Source organism: Cetorhinus maximus, chromosome 18 (genome assembly GCF_964194155.1).
Source record: "Cetorhinus maximus chromosome 18, sCetMax3.hap1.1, whole genome shotgun sequence".
Classification (NCBI taxonomy): Eukaryota; Metazoa; Chordata; class Chondrichthyes; order Lamniformes; family Cetorhinidae; genus Cetorhinus; species Cetorhinus maximus.
Genome location: NC_135896.1, coordinates 37,404,952 through 37,424,619, shown reverse-complemented (window position 1 = coordinate 37,424,619; position 19,668 = coordinate 37,404,952).

The window sequence follows — 19,668 nt, the reverse complement described above, 5'->3', positions numbered from 1 at the left end:
TGCTTGCCTCTGTGAGGATGGCAGAGACATCTGAGACTTAAGGCAATTTGAGACATCAAGGTGATGAACTCCTATCTGTACAAGCACTATCCATTCCACTAGTAATCTCTGTTACTGGATAAATTCACTTTCTGTGCTGGTAGATGTATCTGAACTAACCAGCTTAAATCAATCTCCCTTGATCACAGGGAAACTGGTTTATGTATCTGGCTGCTAAAGCCCTACAACAATAACTTCTGTAACCTCTCGGAGGTACACTTTCTGCTCTTACAGAGACAGCTTTCTACACATACCGGATAAAGTACTACTAAAGGAACTACAGCTAAACCAAGGATTGAAAACAGAGATAGAACTTCGTTGTCAAAAACACTAAATGTTGTAACTATAGATAAAATCAAAATACTGCGGATGCCAGAAATCTGAAATAAAAACAGAAAATGCTGGAAAAACTCATCTACAGTACTGCCTTCCTCTGCTAATTTGGTTATTTCCTCATTGAACTCAAAGCAGATTAGTAAAGCAGGACTCCCATTTCCTAAAGCCACTGCAGAATTCTCTAAGAACTGCCAATTTACCTAGGTGATTTTAAATTGCATCCTTTATAATGCATACCAACACCTTCCCTTTAACCAACATTAAACTGGTGGGCCTATCATTCTCAAGATTCTGTTGCTGTGCTACAACCACAGCTCCACTTGGTGGCTCCACTGAAAGCTGATAAAATGACCACTGTGTGGAATATAGTTAGAATTAGGATTCATATTGCAGATCTCCGAATATAATTCCATCTCTTTACTACTAAACCCCATGGGTCACCCTAATTACATGTTTTCAATATGTTTCACTTCTATAACATGCTAAGGATGGTAAACCAAGCCAGTTAATTTTGTTATGAAATCATTTTATTGGCTGAGAACAAGACATAGGATTGAATACAAAAGCAAAATACTGCAGGAACAGGGTTAATGGGCTGGATTTTGTGGGGCCGATGGGGTTCTTGCCCACCAGTAAGAGAATCAGCGGGATATCCCTAGCAGTTCCATGGGGGAAGCCCGATGGAATCAGGCACTTACATGGCCACTGGTGGGCCTCTCCCACAATTGAGGTCCCTGGCGGTGGAAGTCCCGCTTGCCAAGAGCTGCCAGCCAATCAGAAGCCGTCAGCTGCACAGCGCCACCAGTGCCAGTGGGAGCAGTGGCAAAAGAGGTCCAAGGCTCAGAAATGCCGTGGGACCCCAGGCCAAAGGTCAGTGAGGATGGGATGGGCGGGTCACTGGGTAGGGTTCACAGGAGAGGGGTAGAGGGTGTCAGAGGCATGAGCAGGCTACCCCTTTCTCCCTGATGGGGTCGGCTGGGCTGCCTTCCGAGGGAGTGTGAAAACCATGTGGCTCCTGTTCAATCCCTGAGCCACCACCAAATTGCGGTGGCCTCAAGGATAACGGGTGTCAATTGTCTCATCAGTGAGCCTAATCACCTCCGGGGGCCACGGGTCCTGCATCAGCCCCTTCCACCCTCTGACTTAATTGGGGGGAAGGTTTCCTGCCCACCGGGAAACTGACGCGTGGCCTCTCCCACAATTAAGTGAGCCTGGCCGCCATCTTTCCTGCCATAACAGGCTGCATTCAATCCAGCCTAGTGTTTCAGGTTGATTACCTGACATCAGAACATCATAGAAACCTTTATCATAGGACTCTGAAATGGTTCTACTCAAATATAATTCTCCTACTCAAGTTTCTCTTTAGTTCAGATTCAAAGCCACCTTACTCATACAATGCTAACATTGCTGCATTTTATTTCAAAACTTGAAAAAGGAATTGGGATATCCTGAATTACAATATCAATATCAACTCTTGGCAGTAAATGATGCAGCCAAAGGAAAATATTTAAAGAGATTAAAGTTGAAATTTGATTCCCTCCAAGGTGGCTCCATAAATTTGGATCTGTAAGCTGATTTTTGGTGCCAGTAATAATTCTGTTTACCTTTAACCACAGAGATTCTTTCTGGGTGGAGAATGCACAATGTATCCAGATTTTTTCTCCAGGATTTGAGTTCCCAAAAATATACTTTATTCTTAAAAATTTATAAAAGTACATTACATGACTGTTCAAAGTTGACATGACATAAAGTACAAAACAAAGCAGTTTCTTCCAGTGCTGTATGTTACTCAGTACATTTACATTACTGCCAATATTTACAATGTACATTACATGTCAAACCACCAGCCCAAGGGTTTTTTCACAGTTTCCAGGCCCTCAGCGTACAAAGGCTGAAGGGACTTAGACAGTGCCTTTTTCCCTATTGCACCTCTGCAGCGATTGCCCCAAGCTTTAGTGCATCCCTCAGCACATAGTGCTGGACCTTGGAATTTGCCAGTCTGCAGCATTTAGTCGTGGACAACTCTTTGCACTGGAAGACCAACAAGCTTTGGGCAGATCAAAGAACGTCTTTCACCTAGCTGATGGTCCTCCAGCTGCAGCTAATGTTTATCATGGCTTGTGTTCCTGGGAACAACCTATAGAGTCCTGCGTTACAGAGCTACTTGGGATGAACCTCGACAAAAACCACTGCATCACTTTCCAGACCTTCTTTGCAAAGGTACATTCCAGAAGGAGGTGGACAATGATCTCTTCCCCACCACAGCCACCTTGAGGGCAATGTGTGGAAGATGTGAGACTCCAAGGTGCGGGAAGGATCTGATGGGCAGACCATTCTCACCACCAGCCAAGCTACATCTTGGTGCTTGTCTGAAAGTTCTGACGATGAGGCATTGTGTCAAATTGACAGTCTGCTGAGGAAGCCATCTGACAGGATATCCTACATGGCCGTCTTGGTATTTGCATGCCGAGGATCTACACACAGCTTGATGCAGCTACACACAAAGGTGGCCATCAGGATAAGGTTGGCTTTGGTATGTTTTTCTCCCCTTAGAGACTTGTACATCATGTCCAGGCCGAAATGGTCCATTTTCGATCTCCAGACAAATCAGAAGATAGCTCGGATGATTGAGGATTTTCACCCTGTGTCCCACCTACAAACCATCTAAGAACACTCCTGGACTCCTTAAAACCTTCCTCTTTGACCAAGTTTTTGTTCATCTCATCTAATTTCTCCTTATCTGGCTCGATGTCATATTATGTTAAAAGTGCTATATTAATAAGCTGTTTTTGTTGTGGTGATGGTTTTAAGTGATTCAGTCCAGTAGGATAAACCCATCCACTGTGATGTTAAACAGGATTTAGAAGTATAGCAGACTCCCTATAATTTTTAAAAACTATGATTAGGAGTTTTGCAGATAAATATCACTCAGTGAGCCATATGAAGAGGAAGATCCCAAGTTGGACTTTTTGATCTGTGTGAGACATCAGAACCAGTGTTAACTGTCATTCCTTAACAGACAAGTAGCCTTGTGAATTATACCATTTGGGAAGCGGATGAAGAAATTGTGAGCATCCACAGAACTAAATGAATCAGTACCCTCAGGAGAGAAAAATGGAAAATTGAGGAGACAAAAAGGTCAGATAAAATACACATTTATAGCCCATCTTTATCAATTGAGAAAGCAGCACACCATGGTGCTTATACCAGATAGTATTATATACCAAATGATACAAGTTTTGACTCACTTTATCAAGTGTAGAAATGATCCTAATCGAGGGAAATTGAATTATTTATTACATTCTTTATTAGGAGTGTGGAAGAGCCAGCTATGAATCTCCATGCCTGCCTGAAATGTTACTGCAGGTCCTCATACTGCAAGGTACCTAACCATTAGGCTACCCCTTACTGAATGTAGGGCTGCAAACACATTACTTTTCTGTCTAGAAAGGTCCTGCAGGGCCAATTTATCCAGCAAGAAGGGCAACATCAGGGAAATGCCCTCCTCCCATGATAGAATGTCAGACTTTTCTGACCTTCAGAAATACTTTTTGCATATTCTCATCCATCCAGCACACATGCAAGAATACATTAAATGAGATCTCCATTCTGCTAAGGGGATGGTTCAGATCCAAGGGGTGGGCAGTCCTCCATAGGAAGTTGTGCCAAGGGCTCACCCTCAATGCAGCACCAAACCTTACAATTTGTAACAGCACAATGTACAAAAAAAGGTAGATTCATCACTTAGGGCAGAATTTTACATCCCGCGGGCAGGCGCGCCCCCGACCCAATCGGGTGTAAAACAGCGCGCGGTGATGTCGGGCGAGCGTCCCGATGTCATCGCACACTCATGCAATATTTCGGTTGGCAGACGCGCGCAAGAGTTGGCAGTGCCCACCCGCTGACAACTAAGAGGCCTATTAAGGTAATTAATCAATTAATTAACTGCTATTTTTCACTGCCCGTCCAACCTTACGGTTGGCAGACAGGCGAATCAGCCAGGTGGCCTTTGCGTTTTTGAGGAAACCTTGTCCATGGGCAGGATGAGGTTTCTGACATTAATTTTTAAAAATTAAAACGTTTTGACAGAATTTTTATTATGTCTACGTTCATGTGAGTAAGTCCTATGTGGGGACATTTTTTTCACACTTTCCGCATCTTTATTTAAGGATTTTATATTCTTCAGCTCTCTGAGGCAGCTCTCTGCCTTCGGGGAGCTTTCATTGCACACTGCCCCGCGCATGCGCAGACCTCAGCACTCGCCCTCCTCCTGCCCCCACCCCGGCAGCACTGAGCATCTCAGCGCGCGCTTCACGCTGGTTGGCCATTAATTGGCAGCTAGTGTGAAATTGCGGTCGGGGGTCGATCACAGGTGGCGGACCGTTTCCTGGACGCTCCTAGACCCACCCGTCACGCCCGCCCGACAACCCGAAAATCCTGCCCTTAATGTGGCTAGCAAAAGAAGTCAAAGATTGTATTGGATCAAATGAGGTAGCTTATGATGTTGCCAGAGAAGTGGTAAGCCTGAGGATTGGGAGCAATTTAGAGTCCAGCAAAGGATGACCAAGAAACTGATAAAGAAAGGGAAAAGAGAATATGAATGCAAGCTAGCAAGAAACATAAAGGCAGACTGTAAAAGCTTCTTTAGGTATATGAAAAGGAAAAGATTAGCAAGGACATGTGTGGGTCCATTACAGACGGAGACAGGAGAATTTATAATGGAGAATAGGGAAATGGCAGAGAAGCTAAACAATTACTATGGGCAGGATTTTCTAGTCCCAGCCTTTGTGTCTGTCTTCATGGAGGAAGGTACAGAAAATCTCCCAGAAATGCGAGGGAGCCAAGGGACCTGTGAAATGCAGAACTGAAAGAAACTAGTATGCATTAAGAGGTAGTACTTGAAAAATTAATTGGGTTGATGGTTTATGAATGTCCTGCACCTGGTGAGTTACATCCCAGAGTATTGAAGGATGTGGCTTTAGAGATAGTGATTGCATTGGTGCTTATCTTTCAAAATTCTACAGATTTTGGAAAGGCTCCTGCAGACCGGAAAGTAGCAAAGGTAACCCCGCTATTTAAGAAGGGAGGGAGAAAGGAAATGGAGAACTACAGAACTGTTAGTTTGACGTCAGTGGTAGGAAAAAATTAGAATCTGTCAAAAAGGATTTGATAACTAACACTTGGAAAATAATGACATGAATGGGCAGGGTCAGCATGGATTTATGAAAAGGAAATCTGTTTAACAAACCTATTGGAGTTTTTTGAGGATGGCACTTGTACCATAGATAAAGGAGAACCAGTGGATATGGTGTATCTGGATTTTCAGAAGGCTTTTGATAAGATCCCACACAGGAGGTTAGTAAACAAAATAGATCACATGGGATTGGGGATAATATACTGGTATAGATTGAGAATTGGTTAACAGATAGAAAACAGTTGGAATAAACAGGTCATTCTCAGGTTGGCAGGCTATTACTAGGGGGGTGCCGCAAGGATCAGTGCTGGGGCCACAGTTGTTCACAATCTATATAAAATATTTGGATGTGGGGACCAAATGTAACATTTCCAAATTTGCTGATGACACAAAACAAGGTGGGAATGAGAGTTGTGAGGAGGATGCAAGGAGGCTTCAAAGGGATTTGGTCAGGCTAAGTGAATGGGCAAGAACATGGCAGATGGAATATAGTGTAAATAAGTGTGAAGTTATCCACTTTGGTAGGGAAAAAAGAAAGGCAAAGTATTTCTTAAATGGTGAGAGGTTAGGAAACGTTGACATCCCAGGGGAGCTGGGTGCCTTGTTCATGAGTCACTAAAAGCTAGCATGCAGGTGCAGCAAGCAATCGGGACAGCAATTGGCCTTCATCCCAAGGGGATTTGAATACAGCAGTACAGTGTCTTGCTGCGATTGTATAGAACCTTGATGAGGCCGCACCTGGAGTAATGTGTGCCGTTTTGGTCTCCTAACCTAAGGAAGGATATACTTGCCATAGAGGGGATGCAATGGAGGCGCACCAAACTAATCACTGGGGTGGCGGCATTTCCTGATGAGGAAAGATTGAGGAAACTGGGCTTGTATTCTCCAGAGTTTCGATGAGTGAGAGGCAACCTCATTGAAAATTACAAAATTCTTACAGGGCATGAGAGGGTAGATGTGGATAGGATATTTTGCCTGGCGGGTGAGTCCTGAACTAAGGGGCAGGGCATTTAAAACTGAATGAGGCGGAATTTCCTCACTCAATAGGTGGTGAATCTTTGGAATTCTCTACCCCAGAGAGATGTGGAAGCTCAATAATTGAGCATCAGTCTTCACTATAGAGGATACAAATAACATCCCAGAAGCAGCTATAAATCAGGAAATGGAAGGGAGGGAGGAACTCAAGAATATTACAATCACCAGAGAAGTGGTACTGAGTAAATTGTTGGAGCTGCGGGCTGACAAGTGCTTGGGTCCTGATGGACTTCATCCTAGGGTCTTAAACGAAGTGGTTAGTGAGATAATTGATACATTGGTTTTAATTTTCCAAAACTCCCTAGATTCAGGAAAGGTTCCATTAGATTGGAAGATAGCAAATGTAACTCCTTTAGTCAAAAAGGGAGAGAGACAGAAAGTGGGAAATTACAGGCCAGTTAGCTTAACATCTGTCATAGGGAAAGTGTTAGAAGCTATTATTAAAGAAGCTATAGCAGGGCACTTGGATTAGTTTAAGGTAATCAGGCAGAGTCAACATGGTTTTGTGAAAGGGAAATCATGTTTAACCAACTTATCGGAGTTCTTTGAGGAAGTAACATGTGCTGTTGATAAAGGGGAACTGATGGATGTACTGTACTTAGATTTCCAGGAGGAATTTGATAAAATGCCACATCAAAGGTTATTGTGGAAAATAAAAGCTCATGGTATAGGGGGTAACATATTGGCATGGATTGAAGATTGGCTGGCTAACAGGAAGCACAGCGTAGGCATAAATGGGTCTTTTTCAGGTTGGCAAGATGTTATGAGTGGTGTGCCACAGGGATCAGTGCTGGGATCTCAACTGTTTACAATTTATATAAATGACTTAGGCGAAGAGATGGATGGGATGGTTGCCAAATTTGCTCATGACACAAAGATAGGTAGGAAAGTAATGTGTGAAGAGGACACAAGGAGGCTACAAAAATATATCGATAGGTTAAGTGATTGGGCAAAGATCTGGCAAATGGAGTATAATATGGGAAAATGTGAAATTGTCCATTTTGGCAGGAAGAATAAAAGAGAAGCATATTATCTAAATAGCGAGAGATAGCAGAGCTCTGAGATGCAGAGGGATCTGGGTATCTTAGTGCATGAATCAGAAAAGGCTAGTATGCAGGTACAGCAAGTAATTAGGAAAGCTAATAGAATGTTATCATTTATTGCAAGCGGAATTGAATACAAAGTAGAGCGGAGCTCTAGTGAGACTACATCTGGAGTACTGTGTACAGTATTGGTCACCTTATTTAAGGAAGGATGTAAATGCATTGGAAGCGATTTAGACAAGATTTACCAGACTAATACCTGGAATGGGCAGGTTGTCTTATGAGGAAAGGTTGGACAGACTAGGCTTGTATCCGTTGGAGTTTAGAAAAGTAAGAGGCGACTTGATTGAACCATATAAGATCCTGAGGGGTCTTGACAGGATGGATGTGGAGAGGATGTTTCCTCTTGTGGGAAAATATAGAACTAGGGGTCAGTGTTTAAAAATAAGGGGTCACTCATTTAAAATGGAGATGAGGTGAAATTATTTCACTTGGAGGATCATGAGTTTTTGGAACTCTCTTCCTGAAAAAGTGGTGGAAGCAGAGTCTTTGAATATTTTTAAGGCAGAGGTGGATAGATTTTTGGTAAACAAGGGGATGATAGATTATTGAGATTGGTGGTATGCAGATTTGATGTCATTTTCAGATCAGCCATGATCTTATTAAATGGCAGAGCAGGCTCGAGGGGCCGAATGGCCTACTCTGGCTCCTTGTTCGCATTTTCAAGTCAGAAATCTGGTAGATTTCTGGATACTAATGACATCAAGGGATATGCGGATAGCACGGGAAAATGACATTGAGGTAGATCATTTATCATGATCTAATTGAATGGCGGAGCAGACTCAAGGAGCCAAATGGCCTTATCCTGCTCCTGTGTTCCCATGTTAATAAATAACTTTGTGGCTTTCAATTCATCAGTTTTGGAAACACAAAGTTTAGTGAAATTCAGTGTCCAATTTAAATAGGACAGCTTGCAACCACGGGAAGTGAAGAAAACATGGTTGCAATTCAGTATGATATTGTTTCACCTTACTTAGAATATTAAAATATCAGTATTTCTTTGAGACACCATGAAGCAGCTGCTGCCTGATCCACTACCGTGAGAAAGGTGAATGGAGCAGGAATCCTGAGTCATGGGCTCCTTGCTCACATTCCTCTGCTTAGCACCTGGAAAAGAGGCAAGCTTAGGATAGAAATCAGAGGAAACTATGTCCCATATTCTTCCTCTGTCTCTTTTATCCCCCTTTCTTTCTCATGGATGGACCGCTATCAGCTTTATTTTGGCTGAATATATGTTTTATGTATCTCTACCCTGAGTGACTGAACCAATGGTAGGTGAGAAGAGTCACATTTCAGCCACAGGAGACCTGCATTTAGCTCCGATGCTGCTGGGGTGTTCTCTATTATGAATGTTCAGTCCCACTTATATTTTTCATTTTTCACTAGCGCCAAATCAAAAGTTAAAACTACCCAAAAATGTACAACACAGGTTCCTTTCATGGGATGTGGGCATCGCTGGCAAGGCTGGCATTTGTTGCCCATCCCTAATTGCCTGGCTTACTAGGCCATTTCAGAAGGCAGTTAAGTGTCAACAACACTACTGTGGGCCTGGAGTTATTTGTAGGCCAGACCAGGTAAGGATGGCAGATTTCCTTCCCTAAAGGCCATTAGTGAACCAGATAAGTTTTAACAACAATCATTGATGGTTGTCATGGTCACCATTGCTGAGACTAGCTTTATATCCCAAATTTATTAATTGAATTTAAATTCCACCAGCTGCTCTGGTGGGATTTGAACCCATGTCCCCACAGTATTAGTTTAGGCTTCTAGATTAACTTGGGAGACAGAGGCATAGTGGTAATGTCACTGGACTAGTACAGTACTGTACTCCTGATCTATAACATCACACTGGCATCGATTTGGGTCAGATAATTCCACAAATATTGATTTTTGCCTGTTTTGAAGGAATGCCTTGTTTTCACTACACACAAATTCTAAAAGTCTTCACAAGGACAAATAAAGGATATTTTTGAAAATCACTCGATATTCTCACTTGTGTATTTTAGTACATTTTAAACTGCAAGAATTTGATTAATTTTATTCCAGAGTTTCAGCGTTTTTAAAAAGGCAAAAATGTAATCATTTATTGCAAGACTTCCATAATGTGAATGTAAACAATTTTCTAAATCATTAAATCTGTTACTACTCCAGACTAACATGGGCATCTCTCTTAAATGGAACAATTTTGGAATTTTGCTCATATGACCTAGAAGGGAGTGATCTGCAAGAATGAGTTTCCTGTGCAACATTTGAGTTTAAGGGGTGCCTATATATGACCTTGTGTGTTGACGTTTCCATGTATTATTGCAGTCAAAATGCCAACAATCTTCCCATACGGCCCTCGATTGACTCACACTGGGCAGTCCTACATCTCTTGGAGCTGGCCTGCTTCAATTGTTATAACTGACTCATTCCCTGCATGTGTTGGTGCCACAAAAATGATAACAAAGTACAAGCGTCTGAACTAAAGGTATTTCTCAACTTGAATATTTATTTTCATCGTAAAGACTAAATGCAATGACGAATGCAGAATGGTTCTAATTCACCTTACTTTCCAAAATATTTGCCTCCATCACTAATTGATACAATCCTTTTGAACAAAGATTGTTACAGAAAAAGGGACCAACAAATTTTAACAAATTGATCATTTCAATTGTTTCTACAGTCTCTGGACAGGAGTTCTGACCATTCAGATGCTATCAAAGCAAAGGACAACCACTAATAAGAAATGTTGAACCAAATGACCAAAAAAGATTTGAAGAAGGCTATATCTAAAATTTCATTTTTTCCCAGTGCTGTTGGTTGACCTACTGTGGATTTCCAGCATTTACTGTTTTATTTCAGTTTTCAGCAATTGCAGTTTTCTAAAGAGAGAAGTTTTACATCCAAAAAACCTAAATTTCACCAAAATATCTGGAGATTTCATTTCAACATTTTTTTTTATTCAAACATTGCGCAGCAACCAGCCTAGGTCAGCTTGGACCAGATATTCCTTCCAATTACCTTTTTTATTTTATTCAGGATGTGGGAGTCGCTGGCAAACCAGCATTTATTACCCATCCCTTGTTGCACTCAGGAAGGAGGTTGTGAACCAGCTTCTTGAACTATTGCAGTCCACGTGGTGTAGATAACAGTCCTGTTAAGAAAGGAGTTCGAGGATCTTGACCCACCGATGATGAAGGAACAATGGCATATTTCCAAGTCAGGATGGTGTGTGACTTGCAGATGGTGGTGTTTCTATGCATCTGCTGCCTTTATTCTTCCAGGTGGCAGAGGTCACAGGTTTGGAAGGTGCTGTCAAAGGAGGCTCAATGGATTGCTGCTGTGCATTTGTACATGGTGCACACTGCCGCCACTACGTGGTGGAGGCACTTTCCCCCTTCCCTTCAAATCTGCTATCATCACTCCTTTATCATACCCAACTCAACCTGTGTGTTGTAGGGTGGCCGAGTTGTACTATTAATGATAGAGTTGATCCACAGACACTTCTTGGGTGGAAACATTAAGCTTATTTACAATATACTCAGCAGCAACTACATGTGTGCTTTCAACTCCAACTCTATCTCTACACTGACTGCTCAGGTAGCCCGCGCTACTCTCCTATTGTTACCACAAATCATGTGGTCTTCCCTAATAAGTATTATTCTTAAAGGTACATTATACACTAAATAAAACCATAATTACTACATTCCTCCCCCTATAACTTGGCTATACATATTATATTTACAAGAACATATTTTTCAAGACAACGTAATATTTACACTGGATAAGGAATTTACAAGTTCTGTCTTTCAGATGCTTTCTTGATACGTGTGGAACATCACAGCTCCATAACTTCAGATTCTTTGTCAGGAACCTCCTTTTCTGGAGTTGCCTGAACATCAGGTGCTTTGGTAGCACTTCCAGTTCTGTATCTTCAACTCTTACAGGAACATCAGTCCTGGGTTGAGTATCCTCAACAGGAAATGCAGACCCGGTCATGGTCACTGGCGGAACCATATCTTGATGATTTGTCTCTCTCTTCCTTAAATGGTCCACATGTTTATGGATGATTCAGCCTTCCACTTCCATGTGGTTAAATAGAGGTCCAGTCACCGCACCTATTTTACCCGGTAACCACTTTGGTCCTTCCCTGAAGTTTTTCACGTATACCGGCTCTCCCAGGGTAAATTTCCTCTCACGACTATGCCAATCATGCCTAGTTTTTTGGGTTCCCTGGCTCCTTTCCACCTTCCCCTCTAAATTCGGCATTATTAAGCTCAATTTTGTCTTGAGATGGCATTTCAACAATAACTCCACAGCTGTGACACCTGTTGTTGTGTGAAGGGGTAGTCCTGTAATGAAAAAGAAAGTGTGCTAGCCTGGTTGCCAAGGAAACACCAGTTAGCATTTTCGTGCTTGTTTTGAATGTTTGAACCGCCCTTTCGGCCAGTCCGTTTGAGGAAAGGTGGTATGGTGCAGTTTTCACACGAATGATACCGCTGAGAACGATAATCCATTGAAACTCAGCACTCATAAATGCTGTGCCGTTATTGGACTGCTTCTGGTAGTCCATGAATGGCAAAATTCTGACGTAGTTTCTCAATTGTAGCGCCTGACATTGGTGACTTGACTTCCTATACGTCCAACCATTTTGAATGGGCATCGACAATGAGCAGAAACATTGTTCCCAAGAAAGGTCCAACGTAGTCAATGTGTAACCGCACCCAGGGTCTACCTGGCCACTCCCATGGGTGTAATGGAGCTGTCGCTGGCAACTTTTGCAGTTGCTGACATTGCACACAGTGCTTTACTAAACTCTCTGTTTCGCCATCCATCCCAGGCCACCATAGCTAGCTGCGTGCTATGGTCTTCATTTGAGAAATTCTTGGATGGGCAATGTGTAGTTCAATTAAAAGTGGCTCCCTTCCCCTTGGAGGAACTATCACCTATGCTCCCTACAGTAAGATGCCATCCTGACTGCTTATTTCATGTCTTCTCTTGAAGTATGGTTTCATTTCATCAGGTACAGGCTCTTGTGACCAACTATGTAGTACTTGTTCTCGCACTTGAGATAGGACAGGGTCCCGACTTGTCCAGTCTCTGATCTGTCGAGCACATACCTGTGAGGAATCTAAGAAATTTAACAGCAAAACAAGTTCCTGTGGAACTGGGACGTGCTCATCATTTTCTTGTAAAGGCAAACGACTAAGGGCATTGGTATTTGCGATTTGATTGCCAGGCCTATGTACGAAAGTGTATTCGTATGTTGCCAGAATTAAGGCCCATCGTTGTATTCTTGCTGAGGCTATGGGTGGTATAGTCTTTTCCTCGCCAAATAAGCCTAACAGTGGTTTTTGGTCTGAAATGATTGTAAAATGGCGGCCGTGTACACACTGGTGAAATTTCTTGACACCAAAGATGATGGACAGGCCTTCTTTTTCTATCTGTGAGTATCCCTTTTCCGCTGTGGTGAGCATCCTTGATACATAACTTATTGGCCGTTCTGTGCCGTCATCCATCCAATGAGAGAGCACTGCTCCCACTCCATAGGGAAATGCATCACATGTCAGCACCAATTCTTTTGTCTGGTCATAATGCACTAATAGATTGGACGAGTGCAACAATTGTTTCGCCTTTATGAAAGCTTCCTCCTGGGGCACCTCCCAAGACCAACGCTGGTTCTCTTTGAGCAGAGAATGTAGGGGGGCCAACACTGTAGACAAATTGGGTAAGAACCGTCCATAATAGTTGATCATTCCTAGGAATGATTTGAGCTCTGAGGCGTTCTTTGGTGCAGGTGCCTCTCTTATAGCTCTCACTTTCTCCTCAGCCAGATGAAGGCCCTGTGAATCTACTCAGTGACCCAAATAGATTACCTCCCTCATTTGGAATGTGCACTTTTCTTTTTTTAGACTCACTCCCGCTTGCAAGAAACGTTTTAAGACTTCTTCTAAGTTTGCCAAATGTTTTTTTTCAGTGAATCCTGTCACCAATACATCATCTAAAACCTGGGGCAGTCCCTGCAGTAAGCTTTCCATCGTTCTCTGAAAGATGGCACAAGCTGAGGAGACACCGAAAGACAAACGTGTATATTGGTACAACTCATTGTGGGTATTAATTGTGACAAATTCCCGGGAGGCATTATCAAATTCTAGTTGTTGATAAGCATGACTCATGTCACGCTTTGTGTACGTTATCCCTCCTTCCAGCATAGCATACAGATCTTCCATTTTTGGAATGAGGTACATGTCACCTCTCCCTGGACCATGACCCCACTACTGAACATCAAGCCATTGTTTCCAGGACTGTCACTGACCTCATCTCCTCTGGAGATCTTCCTCCCACAGCTTCCAACCTGATAGTCGCCCAACCTCGGACGGCCCGCTTCTAACTCCTACCCAAAATCCACAAACAGAACTGTCCTGGCAGACCGATCGTGTCAGCCTGTTCCTGCCCCACGGAACTCATTTCTCGTTATCTTGACTCCCTTCTCTCTCCCCTTGTCCAGACCCTTCCCACCTACATCCGTGATTCCTCTGACACCTTACGTCACATCAACAATTTCCAGTTCCCTGGCCCCAACCGCTTCCTCTTCACCATGGATGTCCAATCCCTCTACACCTCCATCCCCCACCAGGATGGTCTGAGGGCCCTTAGCTTCTTCCTTGAACAGAGGCCCCAACAATCCCCATCCACCACTACTCTCCTCCGCCTGGCTGAACTTGTTCTCACACTGAACAATTTCTCCTTTAACTCCTCTCACTTCCTCCAAATAAAAGGTGTGGCTATGGGTACCCGCATGGGCCCCAGCTATGCCTGTCTCTTTATGGGGTATGTGGAACATTCCTTGTTCCAGTCCTACTCCGGCCCCCTCCCACACCTCTTTCTCCGGTACATCGATGATTACTTCGGTGCTGCTTCATGCTCTCGTCGGGACCTGGAAAAATTTATTAATTTTGCTTCCAATCTCCACCCCTCCATCATTTTCACATGGTCCATCTCTGACACTTCTCTTCCCTTCCTTGACCTCTCTGTCTCAATTTCTGATGATAGACTGTCCACCAATATCCATTACAAGCCTACCGACTCCCACAGCTACCTCGACTATAGCTCCTCACACCCCGCTTCCTGTAAGGACTCCATCCCATTCTCTCAGTTCCTTTGCCTCCGTCGCATCTGTTCTGATGATGCTACCTTCAAAAACAGCTCCTCTGACCTGTCCTCCTTCTTCCTTAACCGAGGTTTTCCACCCACGGTCGTTGACAGGGCCCTCAACCGTGTCCGGCCCATATCCCGCGCATCCGCCCTCACGCCTTCTCCTCCCTCCCAGAAACATGATAGGGTCCCCCTTGTCCTCACTTATCACCCCACCAGCATCCGCATTCAAAGGATCATCCTCCGCCATTTCCGCCAACTCCAGCATGATGCCACCACCAAACACATCTTCCCTTCACCCCCCCTGGTGGCATTCCGTAGGGATCGTTCCCTCCGGGACACCCTGGTCCACTCCTCCATCACCCCCTACTCCTCAACCCCCACCTATGGCACCTCCCCATGCCCACGCAGAAGATGCAACACCTGCCCCTTCACTTCCTCTCTCCTCACCGTCCAAGGGCCCAAACACTCCTTTCAAGTGAAGCAGCATTTCACTTGCATTTCCCCTAACTTAGTCTACTGCATTCGTTGCTCCCAATGCGGTCTCCTCTACATTGGAGAGACCAAACGCAAACTGGGCGACTGCTTTGCAGAACACCTGCGGTCTGTCCGCAAGAAAGACCCAAACCTCCCTGTCGTTTGCCATTTTAACACTCCACCCTGTTCTCTTGCCCACATGTCTGTCCTTGGCTTGCTGCATTGTTCCAGTGAAGCCCAACGCAAACTGGAGGAACAGCACCTCATCTTCTGACTAGGCACTTTACAGCCTTCCGGGCTGAACATTGAATTCAACAACTTTAGATCTTAAACTCCCCCTCCCCCCACCCCCACCCCGTTTCTTCCCCCTCCCCCTTTTTTTTCAATAATTTATATAGAATCTTCTTTTCCCACCTATTTCCATTATTTTTAAATCTAAAACTAAAACTTTGTTAGTCTTTCCACCCCACCCCCACTAGAGCTGTACCTTGAGTATCCTGCCATCCATTCTTAATTAGCACTTTTCTTAGATAATATCACCACCTTCAACACCTCTTTGATCCTTTTGTCTGTGACATCTTTTGATTATCTGCTCCTATCACTGCTTGCTTATCCCTACAACCACCCCACCCTCAACTTCTCTCTCCCCCCGCCCCCCACCTTAGACCAGCTTATATTTCACCTCTCTCCTAACTATACTTCAGTTCTGCCGAAGGGTCATGAGGACGCGAAATGTCAACTGTTTTCTTCTCCACCGATGCTGCCAGACCTGCTGAGTTTTTCCAGGTAATTCTGTTTTTGTTTTGGATTTCCAGCATCTGCAGTAGCTTTTAGCTTTTTGTTTTTTTATATATATATATATATATATGTCCAGTTTGGCTGCTTTGTTAACCGCCAGTTTGTCGTCCCCACAAATTCGGAAACTTTGGTCGGATTTAAGGATGGGCACTATGGGTGCTGCACACTCTGAAAACTGAACAGCTTGTACAACACCCAGTTTCTCTAGCCTGTTCAGCTCAGTGATAACTTTTTCTCTCAGGTCATATGGCACCGGCCTCGCCTTCATGAAGCAAGGAGTTGCTTCCGGATCCACATAAATCTTGGCCTGCCAGCCCTGGATTTTTCCCAGTTCATCTTGGAAGACGGTGGCATATTTTTTAGGTAGTTCTGGTAGACCTCTTGCTCTCAACTGAAAGATTTCGGACCATTCTAACTTTATCTCCTTTAACCAATTTTGCCGCAGGAGGCTTGGTCCTTCATGGGTAGTTGTGCTGATTGGCTTCCATGATGGACAGTTACTCTGCTTATGCCTTTTACTTGAATGTCTTCACCTGTATATGTTTTGAGCTTGGCAGTTGTTTCTTCTAAACCTAATTGATGTTCACCATTATTCAAATATCTGAAGGTATGTTCCCTAATTACTGTAGTGGCAGCTCCCGTGTCTACTTCCATTTTAACAGGTTTTCCATTTACTTTCACTGTGACATATATTGGTTCTGTCTCTCCACCTTTGACATTTACTCGCTTAATTTGAGAATTTGTTGTTTCAGGCTCTTCTACATTGTAGATTTCAATGGGCTTCTTCTTTTGTTTATGAGCCTGCTTGGATCTGTCCTTGCACTGCCTCACCATATGTCCATTTCTGTGACAATAGAAACATTTGATTTTTTAGACTGCCAATCGTTAAAAGACTGATTGTTTCCATGTCTATTAAAATTCTTTGATTTTGCTGCTAAGTTATGCAGCAAATATTCTTTTCTGAATAGTATCCTCTTTCACACCACACACTAAACGATCTCTGAGCATGTCGTTCAGAGTCGCACCGAACTCACGGTGTTCTGTTAGCTGCTTCAAATTTACCGCGTAGCATGCAAGTGTCTCACCCGGGGCTCTATTTCGTGAATTAAACCTGAACCTCTGCATCGTGACTGAGGGCTTGGGTTGAAAATTACCCTTCATGGGGTCCACCAATTCATTGAAATTCTTCGAATCTGGGGCACTGGGTGCTGTCAAACTTCAAATCAGACTCTGGGTTTTGCTCCCACAAGTACTCAAGAGGGTCGCTTGCCTCTTCTCTTTCCCTGTAATCTCATTCACTTGAAAAAAGAGCATGAGGCATTCTATGTATTGAGACCAATCATCTGTGGCTGGTTCAAAAGGATCAATTCTCCCAGATTGTGGCATCTTCAGAGGGGATAACTTCCTTAATTCTAATGGAGCTTGCTACTTGCAATCACTGGGCGAGGTACAGTGCCGATTTCTTTCCAACTTGATTTCTTCCGTTCAATCCTGTTTCATCCTCGTCGCCAGTTTGTTGTAGGGTGGTTAAGTTGTATTACTAGTGATACAGTTGATCTGCAGACACTTCTTGAGTAGAAGCATTAAGTTTATTTACAATATACTCAGCAGAAACTACACATGTGCTTTCAATTGCAACTCTATCTCTACACTTTCGGCTCAGGTAGCCTGCGCTACTCTCCTATTGGTTACTACAGATCATGTGATCTTCCCTAATGAGTATTATTCTTAAAGGTACATTACGCACCAAATAAAACCATAATTACTACACTGTGCCTCAGCTCATTTGCTGCTGAAACCCTCATAAGTACCTTTGTAACCTTTAGACATAACTATTCCAAGGCACTGCTGCTCAGCTTCCAATCTTCCACCATACATGATCTTAAGGTTATCCAAAGCTTTGCTACTCCTTTCCCAACTCACACCAAATCCTGTTCACCCATCACTTTTCTGTTTGCTGACCTATAATGGCTCCCTGTTAAGCAACACCTCAATTTCAAAACTCTGATCCTGGTTTTCCAAATGCCTCTATGGCCTCACCCCTCCTAATCTCTGGAATTTACCTCCGAGGTATCTGCACTCTTCTATTTCTGGCCTCATGCACTTCCTGATTTTAATTTCTCCCTCATTGGTGGCTGTGCCTTTAACTGCTTAAGCTCCGAATTCCTTCCTTCAACCTCTCTGCCTCTTTTTCCTCCTTTATGATGCTCCTTAAAACCAACCACTTTGACCAAGCTTTTGCTTATTTGCCCTAATATCTCCTTATGTGGTTTGGTGGCGAATCTCATTTGATAACAAGCCCATGAAGTGCCTTTGGAAGTTTTACTACTTTAAAGGCACCATGCAAATACAAGTAGTTGTTGCTGAATGTTAAAGATGGTGGATGGGGTGCCAGTCATTCAGACTGCTTTGTCTTGGATGGTGTTGAGCTTCTCAAGTGTTGTTGGAATTGCATTCATCCCTGCAAGTGGAGAGAATTCAAATGACATTCCCGAATTAGTGCCATGTCTGTGGTGGAAAGACTTTGGGGAGTCAGGTGGTGAGTCACTCACCACAGAATTCCCTGCTGTTATAACCACAGAATTTATGTGGCTGATCCAGTTCAATGAGAAACCCCAGGATGTTGATGGTGGGGGAATTCAACAATGGTAATGTCAAGTGAAGGTGGTTAGACTGTCTATTCTTAGATGGTCATTGCCTGGCACTTCTGTGCCACAAACATTACTTTCCACTTACCAGCCCAAGCCTTGTTGTTGTCGTCTCAGTCTTGCTGTATGTGGGCGCAGACTGCTTCATTATCTGAGGAATTGCAAATGGAACTGAACACTGCAATCCGTGAACATCCCCACCTCTGACTTTATGTTGGTGGTAAGGTCATTGATGAAGCAGTTGAATATTGTTGGGCCTAGAACATTGTCCTGAGATCTTCCTGTAGCAATGTCCTGGTGCTAATATGAGATGAGTGGCCACCAACAACCTCTTTCCTTTGTCTATGTGACCTAACTTCGGTAGCAACATTTCTTGCTTGCAATGATTTTTTGACAGTAGGGAGGCTTTCTTTCTTAGCAAATTTGCATTATTTTTGGATGCTGATTCCAAATGATTTAACCATTTTTTAACAAACAATTTTTTTTTTTACACCAAACTCTAGCAACCCCTAAAGTCAAGGGGACACAATAATCTGTATAAATTACTCAAATCTCTTACACACTCTTATGCAAATCTTTAGGATTTGTCAACAAAAATGTACAGCTTGAAAACTGACAACTCTACTGATGATAACCTTCAAAATTCTCAGGTCTCCTCCTGCTCTAACTCCTACCTTTGCACCCAAGTGCATTTTGCTGTGCTTTGCCTACTGATTAGAAGTTTGTTTCCTTTGGCAGACGCACTTCACACACACAACTGTTGCCACTGTAATGCTTACTGTTTGGATAAATATCTTTGTAAATTGTAGCTTGTCATACTCATGTGATCTCTGATGTCATTTTGTGTGAATATAGGTTTTGGGCAGTAGCCATTTCTACAAACCACATGGAACATGGGGCT